At 42.4% G+C, this 13,215-nt stretch overlaps 1 protein-coding gene across 3 annotated transcripts in view; it reads left to right on the top strand.

Annotated features, from left to right (window-relative positions):
- Positions 1-13,215, top strand: part of TICAM2 (toll like receptor adaptor molecule 2) — a 19,432-nt gene that overhangs the window by 462 nt on the left and 5,755 nt on the right. Inside the window, exons 2-3 of one of the 3 annotated variants that reach the window (XM_019516982.1) lie at positions 7,718-7,894; positions 7,975-8,048. The gene's annotated coding sequence lies outside the window, so the exon portion shown is untranslated. Of the gene's footprint in view, positions 1-7,717; positions 8,049-13,215 lie in introns of all 3 variants that reach the window. The other 2 variants (XM_019516985.1, XM_019516984.1) reach the window with 2 other exon arrangements.

Here is a 13,215-nt window from a genome sequence, read left to right as displayed (position 1 = left end):
CTGCGCTGGGTGTCAGCACTTGTCGTTGGGATGCCACAGGGTGCTACGCCCCTTTGGACCTGCCACTGTCTTGGGAGCTCTTGCCAAGGGGGCAAAACCCACCGTGGAGACTTTGCAAAATGCAAGTGAAAGCGAAGAGCTGGCCTCTTCCTCCGGGCGCCTGGGATCCAGGAAGGTGGGGAGTGGCTGGCTGGCCAGGGCAGCTCCTGCCTCTTCTGAGCCTGTTAGTCTCTAAGGCCCCTGCTACATGTTCCCTCCACTACGCGGGTCGTGGGTGTGTGGTGCAATCAGTTTAGGCCAGCTGCATTCCCAGGCCATAAAAATGCCTGTCCAGCATAAAGAGCCAACCAGCTGTAAAGTTAGTGCTTGAAAACTCTTAATGGGTGGTTTCTGGCTGACTTTCATTTGAAAGCGTAGCAGGGCTTGAAGCCGCTCCCAGAGCCAACGCTAGGGGGGTATGGGGCCTGGGGCAAATCAGCCTGTGTGGGGTCCCCTTAAGACTGTGCAGGGCCGTGTTACCCCCATAAGGGAGGGTGGTCTCCGCGTTTCGTGGTGTGGGGTTGAGCTCTCTGCTCCAGGCAGGCCCTGCAGAAGGGGCTATGGCTGCTCCACCTGGCTCCACGGGACTCCACCAAAGCACGGGGCCCAGGGCGGTCACCCTGATTTGCCGTACCCTAGGGATGGCTCTGGGTGTGCTACCCTGCCCTGTGTTTTGCCTGAGACTAACAGGCCTATTTGTCACTGCTTTCCTGAGACTAACAGGCTACCCTCCTCTCTTCCTATTCACTGACATTTTATAGGAGCAGATTTATACTGGGGTCTCCAAAAGTTTCTGTCTTCCTTGTCCCTGCCTTGGTGGACCCCAGGAATAGCCTTTCCCTTCCACTGTAGGTGCCAGGAGCATGTCAAAGACCAGAAGTGTGCAATAGTTAGACCAGCCAAGGACTGTACTAGCAATGCTCCAACCCCCTCTAGGGCAGCATTTCTCAACCCATGAGTCTCGACCCAAAAGTGGATTGCAAGAATATGTTAAAGGGTCATGAACAAACTTTAAAAATGGATCAGCAAACTTTAAAAATGGACTCTCCTTTAAAGGAGACAAACATGGGAAACTGTGGCTTTTGCCCTGCAAGCTGGCAGAGTTCCATACGGTGGGGCTGGGGGCAGTGGATCAGGAGTGAAGGTCACTAGGTTGGGACTGGTCATCAATATTTAGACATGGGTCTCCGTACCAAAAGCCTCTGTTCTAGGGTACTGCAAGGTGACACTGTTTCCCCTACCTCAGCCCTGGCACAGGGCAGGAGGCAACAGTACTGCCCTGCCCTTCTCTTTCTGTGAAATTCACACCCACCTCCAGGGTGAGGGGAGGTGTTACACACACCTCCCTGTAGCAGCTTGCATGAATCTAGGACAGGGAATTTAACTTAAAATGGCTTAAACAGTCAGCCCCATGTAGTTGGAGTGAGTCTAACTGCCTGGGTTCAAAGCTGAGGAAGACTAACACTTTTGCTTTTTGTCAGTGGGAGCCTGCAATGTGGCTGTCTATGCTGTGGGAATGAGGCTTAGAAACTGAATATTAAAACATTATTTATGATCAAATATTATTCTGAAATAATTGATTAAAAATGGGGGGCTGGACTCGATCTTCCAAGGTCCCTTCCAGCCCTAATGTCTGTGCAGTCTGTTTGAGTCTTTCCAGCTCTGTAGTCAGTCATGAACTTTTGAATAAATAGGGACATGTTGCCATACTTTTAAAACAAAATGCAGGTTTCAAATCTTGAAGGGACATTATTGACTTGAAATCCCAAAGATTCTAACGTCAGAAGTCCATAAAAGTCATTTCATGCAGGACCCCTGCCATTGAATCTAGTCTCAATTTAGGTGCATTCTCATAAAATATTTTTATCAGTGTCTCTTCTTTTTTTATCGCTATGTGAGAAATCCAAGGAACAAAACAGGGAAATTGACTGTCTACAGTGAAAACAGTGGGCCATGCTGTTTACTTGGAATATTTCACTGTGTTTTGTCCCTAAGCTATTTTTTCCTTTCAAATTATTGCCATTTTAGATACTACTCAAATTAATTGTAGTTAAAAGTTTTCATATGGAAATGAAGTTGAGCTGACTGTAAGAGGTGTCTTGACTTTAGAGATTTTAATACGATACTGCAGCTTTTGCACTGCGGAATTGGGCACAACAACTTTATAGGGCTTTATAGGTTCCCCGCAGTCTAGATTATAGAACATTCAGGACTCCATCCTCAGTGGGAGATAAAACAATATGCCAGTCAGTAGCCCAATAGATTTTAAACTGACTTTAATTCAGAGAGCCAGATGCAACTAGGGATGAGTTGGACATTCCTGTTTAATGACTTTCAGTTTCAGCTGATGGAAATAGTGTCCGTCCCTTTGGCATATAAAAATGTATTGAATAAATTAGAAGTTGAGAGACAGCTCTGGTGAATACTGAGACGCAGTGCTATTGCTCCCCTGAGTGTCTAGTTTAGTACAACAGTATGAAAAAGGAAGATTAACTGAGCTGTGGCTATTTGAGAACTCACAGTGCAACGATACAAATTGCTTTTTCTCTCTTCCCTTTTTGCTGTTATGTAGACAACAGCAGAGAGGGCATAATAACATACATTTTATAACTTAGTAAATAAAATATACTCTCTCTGCTTGAACTATTTTTGTCTCATTTTAGCTGCTTTTATTTCATACCTGAAGCTGGTGAAAGGCAAGTCTGTTATTTATTACAAGAATGCACTCCAAATGCCAGACAAGAATCTTTGGCAGCTGCTATTTCATCTTTGCTTGTCTTGTGACTTCCTGCCAAATGCTAATAATAATTAGCTAAATGGGAAGAAGTAAAATTTGTAGTTCTGAAAATTACCGAAGTTGGGTTTTGTGATTTCTCTTTTACTCTTAATTTTTAACTCTTAACCAGTTTATATAAAGAAATCATAATCACAAGAGCATATTCTGTATTAGTATGATGGTACTATTTTATCAAGTAACACCAAAAGCAAATTTGGGAGACAAAAAATGCTTTTTTGTAAAGATGACATGGAGAACTTTTCTTAAAAAATGATTTTCTTCCAAAACTGAAGGGCACAGGTTTCACTTGATTTGTTTGGTAAATAAAATCACAACTGTAATAAAGTTAAAATAATATCGCATAGTTTTAGCAGTATTAGGACTGCAGTGAGCTGAAGCAACTGCTGCATAGTTGGGTTTGATATCAGAAGAGAAAAGAGGAGACTACTGTGGGAGTAATACATTGATAAATATTGCAAAGCCAGATTTTAAAATCCAGGCGAGTGATTAATGATAAACAGAGAGACAAAGTTTTGTTTGCTTGTTTTTTAAATGGAGCAGAATCAGCCTTGAGGCTATTGAGAGACATCTTATTAAGGAGACAGATGGCTTGCAGATCTTTTAAGTAGAAAAAATATGGGCAAAAGAGAAGAATGACCTTGCATATGGAATCTGCAAAGTCAATACTTTCTGGAAAAAACAGCATAACTTAAAATACAGAAATGGTACCTGAACAACATAAACAGCAAGATAATACCACATACATATGACTCTTCAGATCTGACAGTAAATCCAAGGGAGTGCCGAGGGGTGAGTATAGTGATTAAAATGAATGGGAAGTAGCAGAGATGCTAGAGAAAACTTTGCATTGTTTTACTCTTTAAAATGATTGTGGCACTGTAATCCCAAGGAAACATTCTTTGTAAAGCTAATGAGACTGTAAATCTTTTTTAAAAAGAATGATTCTGGCACAATAATTCCTAGGCAGAGATGCTGAGTACGTGGGGGCCTGAGGGCCCTGGCCCCCCTCAAGAAGAGGGCTATCACCTGAAATGCATAACACTTTCCGCATGTCCATCTTCTTAGGCCCCCTCCCCCTGGCAAAAATCAAAGTTGGCACCTATGATCCTGAGTAGAATGTGTTTGCATGTTCTGAAGCATATAGCTTAAGGCTTCTAGAGGGGCCAGGAATTTAGGTGTGGGGTGGTTGGGAACATGGCTCATCAGTGAAATCCTTGGTATGGAGGTCTGTTGGAACTGTGTGTTGGTGGCAGGGGTGCAAGTGATAGCTTCCTTAACCCCTGCAGCTGCTATAGCTCACTAGGTTCAGATCTAGATCTAGCCCGCAAGGAGCTTGATGGTCCAGGGTGAGTTTGACATCTCTGATACAGATCAGAAAAACTGAAGAGGGTCTGTGAAAAAGTGAAGAGGAAATTCTGAACAGGAAATGCTTTGGTAGGTTGGCAACCTAGTCTACCCAAGCTGCTGTCTGGAAGTAAAGTCAAGTATTTCTTAGTGTGAAGCAGTGGTTTACAACCTTTTTAGGCCGTGGACCAGCAAGTCACAGACTGGAAGTGACCGTGGACTGGCAAACTGCAGACCAGCATACCGCAGACCGGAAGTGGCCAGCATACTGCTGGTCTGCAGTATGCCAGTCACTTCCGGACTTTCAGATCGGCAGCCAACCCTTTGGGGCCGGGTACCAGGCTGTGGCCTGAGGGTTGGGAACCTCTGGTGTAGAGTGTACCCTGTTGTGGACAGGGCCCCATTGAATCTGGACAGTACTGGCATCTTTGGGGACCAATCCATGTCCAGGTGACGCATACTGTGCTTTGGTTGGGCTTCAAATGTGAACTAGATCTTTGTGTTTCTTGAACTTCAAAGCAGGAGGAATTGGTTGGCATTGCCTTACAGCTATGAACATCTATGCAATGAGTGGGAGTTATGCCTGACCTCAACACATTAGTAATTAATTCTGATGAGCTCACCAGAGTATTGTCTTAAAAAACTTACCCCAAAATGAAGGATTAAGTCATGGTGGAGTAACTACGGCATTATATGAATTCTTCAAATATCTTTTGTCCTTAGTGGTATGGATTTTACTTGGATATGGCTTGGTGGCTGCAAGAATTTTGTTGGGCGGTGACCATTCGTTCATATTTAGCAGCCTCCAAGCCTTACCAGATATATCTCCTTTTCTGAATTACCCAAAAGAGCTGCTTGAAACTTGGAATTTCATTTTTTTTAGGTAATTTTAGCACATTAAAATTTATTTATTTTTTAGAATTTCCCATGGAACAATGTCTGAAAATGTTGTTTTCAGAGACATTTTGTGTGTTAGAATTTTTGTAATGTTTTCCGGATTTTTTCCTTCACTTAAAATAATTGTTAATAGAAATGCAGCAACATGTCAGTAGCATTGAAATATATTGTATGTACCCAAATCCAAGATTACTTTGAATTTAAGATGACCCTCCAATAATTAGATTATATACATGGGAAATAATACATTTTTTATAATTTTCTATGTACAGAATCTAATTATTGGAGGATCATCTTAAATGTATCCCCCCTTGCTGCTGTGGCAGGGAAAGCAGTGCCAGGGAGCAAGTGGCTGTGCCCCTGCCTCTTGCCCCCCTGTGCCTGTTCCTGTCTCCCTGATGCCTGTCTCCCTGTTGCCACTTGCCCCCCATTCCCTTGCCTCCTCACTGCATGCCCCCTCTGCTGCCTTCCCCCTTTCCCCACCCTTTGCCCTGTGGCCTCCTACCATGTGGTCCCCTTTTACTTACCCCCATGCCTATGCCAGCTCCCTTGCTGCTTTCTCCCCCCACTGTTTACCTTCTGGATGGCTTTGGCTCAGCTCCAGTACTAGGGCAGTCAGCAGCAGTGGTCCCAGCCCAGCCTGGCCAGGCAGAAGCAGTAGCACTGAACCGAGCTGCATCTGAGCTAGAAGGATTGGAGCAGGAGCTTGAGCCAAAAGGTAACCGGTGGGAGGTGGGGAGAGGAAACAGCAGGTGACAAGGGGATGGGCTGTACAGTCTCCTATGTGCTCCCCACAAGGTTTACACCAATGGTCTCCCCTGTGCACCTCCTTTCTTCCACAGCATGATCTCCCCTCTGCATCCCCAACCCCCACTGTGTGGTTTCCCTTGCACTCCCCCCCACCATGAACCCTCTCCCCCATTTCATGAGCCACCCTGGCCCAGGGCAGTTCTGGATTCAGCCTGTCCTGAGGATACTGGAATCTAAGACAAAGTTTCCCCCTCCCATGTAGATTAGGGAAAAACGTCATCTTGGATTTGAGTAAATCCAGTAATTTGTATTTTTGTTGATATTTTAAAATACACACTAACTGAAAAAGAAATCTATTGCATTTTATTTTAAATATCATTAAAGGTAGCATACTCCTCACCATTGAAATAGTTTATTTTCAGTATCTCTTTTGTATAGTAATAAAAAGTTATTTTAAACAGTTTCACTACAGCACAAGCAAGCAAGAACTTGACATGTGAATCAAATAGTCTTTTCTTGCGTTTCATGGAACAGTTTGACACTTTAAACACAGCTCTTCAACTCATCTCTTTTCCCGTCTTAGAAAGAAACATTTCTTTTCTAGATTAATTATATTTTTAAAACCATAAAGAGCAACTGCCTCTTAGTGACTGAATGGAAAATACTACTAACATACATGAGTAGGTTAGTTGACAATGTTTCATTGGTCCTGGAACCACTACCAAAGCCTCATGAGCATTAGGAAGGAGGTGCTGGTGTTAAAATGTGGAACTCTGCGTAGGATGAAAGTGGGAAGGGAATGGCTCTGCAGCTAAAGGGGCAACCCTTGCTGAAATGGAAACAGATTTACTTTCAGCTTATTGGAGTCAAAGTTAGAGTCTTGTTCATCCCAATACAGTGAGTCCAAAGCATGACTACTACACCCATTACATGGATATTGTGCATAAAGAATACACATAATATAGAAACGGAGAAAAAGAAATTCAAAATTAAAGTTTTTTAGTTTTCCAAAATGCAGCATTCTGAAACAAAAATTCACTTCAAAATATTTTCTTCATGGAAAATTGTGTCTAAATTGACACTTTTTAAAAAGAACATTTCAGTTTCAAATAAAATAGCATTTTTTCTAGCAGCAGTATCACCAAGTAACAGCTCAAGATCAGAGATGCAGCACTTGGTGCTTGTTGTTAATGGCACCAAGGAAGAACAGGCAAAGACGAGCATACTCTAGCGTTCTGCCTGTAAGTGCCTCCCTAGGTGTGATTTAATGTATTGAATACTACATTCTTAGTTACAGTATTCCTAAGTACAATTCAAGGAGTTAAAACTAGTGTCTCTATTTTGTTTACCTCATTTCCTAAGAAATATTTAAGGCAGTTAACACCATTTGCAAAGTAGTAGAAAGCACATGCATCCATAATAAAAAAAGGTTTTCGTCTCTGCCAGTGGTATTAGACAGAAGAGCATATTTTCATTAATTGGATTTTATGCATTTACCTGTAAGAGCAGAAATTATGGGGAAAAGTTTATCAAATAAGTGTGCCTTACACTGTCATCTGAATGCCATCAAGGTTTGGGTTGCAGTGTTTCAAGAAAGGTTTCTTCCTTCCCTTACATTCTTATCCTTGTCCTCCAAAACCCAATTGAACAAAATCTTACCATAACAAGAAAAACAAACAAAGAAACCCTTGATCAAGAATATGAACTCCAAAAAGACATGTCAGTGTCTTGTAAACCTTCTCATATTGCTTCCCGTTTTTGTACTTAACATAATTAAATGCAGTGCTGGGAAATACTGCATGTGGGAAAGGACAGCCAAACTGGCATTGTGGGAAACTGAGGCAGGCATGTTTTGTAAAGAAATATTACAGTTTTCCACCTTCTTTACAGGTTCTCGTAGCAGATGGTCAGCTCCACCTCTTCATACTCCTATTGTCAAGCCTTTTGAAGCACCGACCCCAGCCAGAATTCCAGTAGGGGATCTTCCCAGAGTTAACAGGGACAGAGGAAAAATTGTAGAACTGTGGCCTCACATCCTCTGTTGTTCATAACCACATCAGTCAAGAGGTCAGCATCAATCCCTGGAGTCAGTGGAATTAAGTGTAAAACCAAAGTAAATGAGAACAGCATGACACTCTGTGTTCTAGGAACAGGATCTACTGATTTCACTCCCCTCTATTCATGGAAGCAGAATGGATCGTCTTGGCTGTGAATTAATTCTGTAAGGCATTTAAAAAATTATTACTACATTATAAATGGGATGTTGTATAAAATGCATGTCAGATGGTGGTGCTGTTCCACCAGAAATCAAAGCTGTCTACAGCTGCCAAAAAAAAGAAACAGTATCATTACTTGCTCAGGGATGAATGCTTCACCCAGCACTGAACTACAGTAACAAGTCCATGTGTGTGCTGTGGAAATCAGACCAAAAACAAGGAAACAAAAGCCAGCTTAACATTACTAGAGTATATTAATCAACAGAGAATAATTAAAAAGATATGGATATAGTCTATGTCAATTTATAAATATTATTTTTCATGAATATTACTGTAAAGCCACTGGAACTATTCACTGTAGTAAGTGTTTACAGGAATGGAGCTATAATTATATTACTTGGTCAGGTGTTCCATTTCACAATATTACTTTCCAGGAGCAAACCTACCAGATGGTAATGTCTAATCTATGGAATATGAGAAAATGTTCTCTGAAGTTATTACCCTATGATGCCTTTCTAAATAAGAATTTCTGTGTATGAAAATAAACAAACAGGGAACCATTCATAAAAGCAGGCACACAAAACATTAACACTACCACCCATAAACTAGCAGTCTGTATTGAATTAATCTGATTAAAGTCCTAGAAGAGGCACCTTAAGCGGTTGGACAATCATCTACATATACATATAAATTTATATGGTGGAATAATTCAGCAACTGGCATACTCTAATTGTTATTGTCGTTATTCCCTTATGAATAATAATTGCCTAAAAGAAGCAGCAAGTGTATGGTTTATGGCAGTGACATAATTACAGGCAGCTGAATTTTTGTTATGTGATGATAAAGCAGATGAAAGCATTAGTGGGAATGTATTCTATTGTGGGTCAGCATTTTTAATGGGAAATAAATACAGAGGTGTTGTGCTGAAACAGAAATTCAGCAGCAGTCTCTTTAGACTAACTACATGGGAAAATTCCCCTTAAAAGAAAAGAGTACTTTTCATACACTAAAAGCCCACTGTCAGTCCTCCAGTGTTGTTATGCCCAGGCTCTAGCAAATCACTCTTCTTAGCAAGGCAAGATGATATACAAGTGTCAGTATGTTACCATATTCACTCAAATACAAGATAAGGGTTTTTCCCCCAGTCAAAACATTTCCCCCTCATCTTATATTTACATACAAGGACACCTCATTAAATATATTATCCATCTTTAAACTGCTGCCAAAAGCAGCTAGTGCTCAGTAATGGAAGCCAACTATAAAGATGATTAAATACAGCCAACACTAAGCATAACTGTATAACACATGGCCCACATTGGGCAAACGTTGATGGGAACCTTTTTTGGTATGTGGCCCTTCGGGGGAAAAAACAACAAACAGGTGGGTGTTCCCTTTGTAGGAACTAGGCACCAGGTCTGGAGGTCTTGCAGTACCAGGCTGGTACTGGGAGGGCCAGAGCCAGCCCTGACACCCTCTCCTTTGTGCCAAAATGCTTGATTTTAGTCAAAAGACTGAGATGCTGATGAGAGCCTGTAGCAGCTAAAAAGTAGGTCTGTGTAATAAAAGTGCTTGCTGAAGGCTCTATAAAGATTAGATTAAGTGTTTTTCTGTATTTGTTTAGATATTAAGCTATAAGTTGTTGCTAAAAGCCTAATTATAGTTTATGATGTAGTGAGGCCTTGTATAAAGTAAGGCCTAGTAAATTTAGCAAAGCCTGGAAGTAGTAAGGCCCTGTGGCTCAAGGAAAATTACCTTATCAAAGGAATGCAAGGCTTATATTGGTCAGTCCAAGGACAGTTTAAAAAAAGGAATCTAAGTGGTCGTACATTATCAGTGTCTTTCAGAAGACATAAATTAGCTGAAATATCTAGAAACTATTCAGAAGGAAGATGCAGCTCTGAAAAGAATTAGTTAGCTGTTGCCTAGATCAGTGGCCCTGTGGACCTTGAGGAGCCCAAGAACTGCATTCCAGGGTCCTTCCCCGCACCCCTCAGATAGCGTTGTCCAGGGACCCCTGACCTCGCTGAACTTTATGGAAAGAGAAGCTTGCTGTGTATCAGGCATCAGAGGGACTGCCGATAAGTTGCCGATGCAGATTGGTTTTGTCTGTCATCATTTGTCTTGTTACTACACATAGTTGTGTTTTTCTTAAGTCAATAAATCTTTCTTACCTTTCTACCCACAATCATACTCAATCTAAACCCTCTGCAGGCAGCTAAGACAGGAGCCTACCACAAGGATAGGTTAGTAGAGCCTGTCTGAGTAAGATATAAGGTAGGACCTGTTGCACTCAGTCTCCCTCAGTGCTGACTCTTTTTTAAAGTCATGGTGAGCCATTACGTTGGATACATTTCAACTTCCTCTTCACTCCAGCAGTTGAACTGTGCCTTTCTTTCCTATTTCCAATTATTCCTATTTCTTCACCAGCCTTAAATGTTTGGCAAACAAGAAACAGGGCCCCAGACAGTTCACTCAGAATCCACCGGTGCCCTCCTCTGTCTCAAACTGTTGCAAATTATTAGTGTAGCCCTTCCTCCTATGAAGTAGAGGTGGACCAGGTTGCTATGCATCTCGTCTACATATGCAGTTTTGAAGCATCCCAGTACTAATTACAAGAACACCCAGTTCTAGTCATGAGTGCAGAGGGCAAGGGGGGCACCTGACGCCCCCCCGGCCCCCAAGATCTATTTTTTCCTGCTGTAGCAGTGGTAGAGGGGGACACAGTCAAGGAAACCTCTGATAATTTGATTATGTGCCAAGGAAATAACAAATTTATACATTTTGCATATATAGGATCTAATTATTGGGGGTGGGCATTTTATATTCAGGGTTATCTTGTATTTGAGTAAATATTGTAATAGGGTTGCTTGAGCAGAGTGCCCAGTAACTGTTCCCTTTTTTTCTGTTCTAAATGAATAATTAGCCCCTTCTAAAAAGGTTATGGATATTGTGATGCAATTTATTGTTTACTCACTTGGTCTAATTATTATCATCATCATCAGATTATAAAATTATAATGAAAGCAAAGGCAAAACTGATCATGTCACTTCAAGTAAGTTCTAGATGGGACAGGTTTTTAAAATTAAATAGTAAATATTAGCTCTGCTGGATTGATCTCAAAGAATTTGTCATCATTGTTAGCAATTATCTTTCAATACAAGGATGACAGCCTTTCAGTAAATAGGAAAGTCACTGGGGACTCCACAAATGACTGAGGAGGTTGATTTGAGATCCATACGTTCAACTGTAGATGTGGCAAATAGTTCCAGAAGGAACAGCCTACAGTAGTGGAAGAACAGATTTAGAATTACTTAGAAATGCTAGCTGCTTTCAAGTCAGCAGGGCCAGATGGGATACACCATAGTGTACTGAAGAAATTGGCTGAGGTAATTTCAGACCAATTGGCTATCCTATTTCAGAACTTGTGAAGGTCAGATGAGGCCCTGGATGATTGGAGAATGGCAAATATATTGTTAATCTTTAAGGAAGGAAAGAAGGAGGATACAGGGAATTACAGATCTGACCTTGATACTTGGAAAGATCGTGAAGCAGATGCTCAAGGAGCCTTACATTGAAGCTCCTAGAGGAAAACAAGGAGATCAGAAAGAGGCAGCATGGATTCTCTAAGAACCAACTCCCCATGTCTGACCAACTTGATATGATATACAGTCATAAGCTCTGTGGACGATTCTGTACCTTGACTTTACCAATGCTTTCAACACTGTCTTCCACAACAAACTAAGAAAATATAGACTACATGAAAGTACTGTAAGGTGGATACACAGCAGGTTGGATCATCATGCTCAATCCATGCCTTGGTGTTTAGTTGGGAGGAAGTATCAAGTGATATTTCCCAGAGGTCTGTCCTGGGTCCTGTATTGTATAACTACAGCAGGGCACCTTCTCCAGGGTTGGCTATAAGCCCCTGGAAACCAAAACAATTCTTTTTCTACCCTGCTCTCTCTACTCTGCTATGCCTTGGTGTATTTTATAGTTATAAAAGGGAGTCTGCCCCAAGGCTTTCCAGACATGATCTCCTGCTAATGACTACCAGGTGTCTGTGGTCCTTGCCTTAAGGGCTAATTTCATGGCTCCATTCGCTCCTACACCATGCCACAAGCCTCTCAGATGGCATCTTTCTCTGATCTTCTCTCTTAGCCCCTTCTCTGGGCTCTCAGACCCCTTGGTCTCACATTTGTCCACTTTCTAGGCCTTTGGACCCTTTGATACCATTCTACTTTTCTCTACATTCTTTGCCCCTTGACCCTGTACACCCTCCTGAGCTACAAGTCACTGATTCTGCCCTATGCCCCCTTTGGGCTACAGGTCCCTGGCCTCCCATGCTCACGTGACCCTTTGGCTGGGACCTGCTCTTTGGCCCTTGGATCCTCTGACCCCACTCCCACTTCCTTTCTGAACTCTGGGCTCATGGGTCCTTTGATCCCTTTCTTTCTCTCTACATGCCCTCGGATCCTCTGATCACACTTCTAGTCCTTTTCTGGGCCCTGAGCTCATAGGTCCTTTGGGCCCCTTCTCTCTCTCTCTAGGACCTTGGATCTTCTGAGCCCACTCTCAGTCCCTTTCTAGACTCTGGACTTGTGAATCTTCTGATCCCTTTCTTTCTCTGTGAACCTCCAATTGCTTTTCTGTCAGGGTGTGCTGCTTTAGCATTTCCCTTTCCATTGGGTAACTCACAAGGCAGCAGGGACTGGGGTTTTTGGACATCCCATACTCCTCTTTCCCTGGGGTTTGTCACCAGTGGCACTTTACAGGGACTGCTACACCAAAAACAGCCCCACCACTGTGACCCTGAACCCCAGTAGGGTACAATTTTCTGTTTTTATAGAATCATAGAAGTAGGGTCGGAAGGGACCTTGTAGATCTTCAGGTCGGACCCCCCCGCCTGGGCGGGAGAAAAGACTGGACACAAATGACTCCAGCCAGGTAGTCATCAAGCCTCTTCTTAAAGATCCCCGTGGTAGGAGCCAGCACCACTTCCCTAGGAAGTTGGTTCCAGCTCCTAGCCGCCCTAACTGTGAAGTAGTTCTTGCAGATGTCTAATCTAAACCTACTCTCTAATAATTTGTGTCCATTGATCCTTGTCATGCCAGGGGGCGCTAGGGGAAACCGTGTCTCCCCTAAACCCTTCTGGTCCCCCCTAGTGAGTTTATA

Source organism: Gavialis gangeticus, unplaced genomic scaffold, assembly GCF_001723915.1.
Source record: "Gavialis gangeticus isolate Ggan-Ray unplaced genomic scaffold, GavGan_comp1, whole genome shotgun sequence".
NCBI lineage: Eukaryota > Metazoa > Chordata > Crocodylia > Gavialidae > Gavialis > Gavialis gangeticus.
This window is presented reverse-complemented; position numbering and strand designations above follow the sequence as displayed.